This window comes from Papaver somniferum, chromosome 4 (assembly GCF_003573695.1).
Source record: "Papaver somniferum cultivar HN1 chromosome 4, ASM357369v1, whole genome shotgun sequence".
Classification (NCBI taxonomy): Eukaryota; Viridiplantae; Streptophyta; class Magnoliopsida; order Ranunculales; family Papaveraceae; genus Papaver; species Papaver somniferum.
In genome coordinates this window covers 23,485,271-23,487,205 of record NC_039361.1, presented here as the reverse complement: position 1 = coordinate 23,487,205, position 1,935 = coordinate 23,485,271, and the positions used below count along the sequence as shown (strand labels likewise).

The 1,935-nt window shown below is 38.4% G+C and overlaps 1 long non-coding RNA gene across 1 annotated transcript in view; it reads right to left on the bottom strand.

Moving 5' to 3' along the window:
• The window catches only part of LOC113274944, an 11,688-nt gene extending 10,325 nt beyond the window's left edge, over positions 1–1,363 (bottom strand). The window contains exon 1 of the long non-coding RNA XR_003323337.1: positions 1,091–1,363. This is a non-coding gene — a long non-coding RNA (uncharacterized LOC113274944). The remainder of the gene's footprint in view (positions 1–1,090) is intronic.
• Between the last annotated feature and the right edge of the window lie 572 nt (positions 1,364–1,935).

The following is a 1,935-nucleotide window of genomic DNA, read 5'->3' as shown; positions in this document are numbered from 1 at the left end:
TTTTTTTTTGAAGCAGGAATCTAAGCTAAGCTATAGCTAACAGTACAAGGCTAAGATGCAGTTTTGTACAGAATTGTTGAACAACACAGACACTTATATGACTACAGAAACCTAAAAGTTACAAACTGCAAATACCAATCAACTTAGCAATACTATCAGTGACTGAAAGCAAAGTAAATTCAAACAAATATATACAGGACTAAACTAAAAACCAGTAAAGTAAACTACAGATTCAACTACACCGCTACCGAGTCCCTGGCAGCGGCGCCAAAAACTTGGTAGGTCTCTAACTAGTACCTACAATTGTACTAACTGCAAGTATACAGCGTCGAGTCTATAAACAAGGTAAGTACGAGTCGATCCTCAGGGACAAGGTGGATGTAAGATTGAACACAAAGTTTACTTATACGGATTCAAACAAGCAGTAACAAAAGGAGGGTTTGTGTGTCGATACGACAAGATGTTGGCAGTGATTGAAATAGTAAAACAGAATGTGAATAACAAGGGTGTAAACACTTAAATGGAAGAGACTAGGGCAATTGAATCCACCTCCTAACTTCTACTAAGCTAATTCAGTTCAACTACTATTCTTGTCCCTCCGTAATGGACACCGGTGAAGATGCAAGTCTGCCGTTTATCCAGGGTACTCTTAAATGGATGATCTAATATCAACTAAGGTAATCAATCCCTAGCATTAGCTATCTTCTTACGGCACAACTAATCACAGATCGAATTAAGCAATGAAGTATGAGTTGAAGCACAATACAGAGTTATTCTAACTACCTATGTTGCATAGAAAATAAGGTGAAAGCAATATATTGTGACGCACAGATTAGACCATTCCTATATCATTTTAAGCACAACAAGAATAATAATCAAACATGAATAAACTTAGCAGTAGATAAAGGGCTTCATCTAAACCCTAGCAAAAGTAATTAGAACATGATGAACAAGATGAAAACACAATTATATTATGAAAACTAGTTGATCCAGCTAGTCTTGGATGGTTCAACACATCACAACAAGCCCTATTTATACAAAATTTCTCTCAATTCACCTTCAATTGGACAACTAACAGTGACCCACTTACCCAAAACGCGTTTTCTGACAATTTATATCTTCAATTTGTCTCTGCAAGCTTACTTTCCAGCTAACCCTAATCTTATCTCTTTCAATCTTAGCTTCTAGGGTTACTGTTTATGATAAGATGGAGAGAGATAAAGAGTAAGAGTTTGATTGTGTTTATGGAGGCGGGTGTGAGCAGAGATGGTCGGGCGGATGAATTTGATGGAGAGGGATGCAAGTGGCGTTGTAGAGGATGAAGAGAAGAAATGGAGATGGTTTTGGTTCTGTTCGAGTAGGGGATGAAATAGAGGTTGTTTGGCTGTTGGGAGGAATCTTAAGATGTTAATGTACCATGTGGAGAAGTCGTTGGATGCTTAGCAGCTAAATCTAATCTGATGGCTCAAGATGAAAACGGGTTTGGGTATTAGAACTTGGGTTTTGTCTGTTGGAAGATATTCTCCTAAGCCCACATCTTAGCTAATATCTAAATCCCGCTTCCAGTTTTGGGTCTCGCAAATAGGGGTGAGCAAAAAGTCCATAACCGCGGATTTCACCCGTATTCGTCCGCAAAATTACTGGTGAAACCCAATCCGCAAGATCTATAGCCGGACATGGTTGAATTTTCCAAATCCACATTTTTGACGGTTTGGTTGCGGTTGGACTTTGAAATCCCCGAATTCACCCGCACCGTAGGACAATAATAAAAATTAATAGATGTATTAAGAATAATATTTTTATGCTATTACGCAGATACATCCATACCTGGGGCTGGGAAGTCTCTATCAGAGAAACTTTCAGAAGAATTTCAACTTCACTCTTGATCAAACTCGTAACATCCAAAATTTCCTCGACCTCAACTTCTTTGGCTTC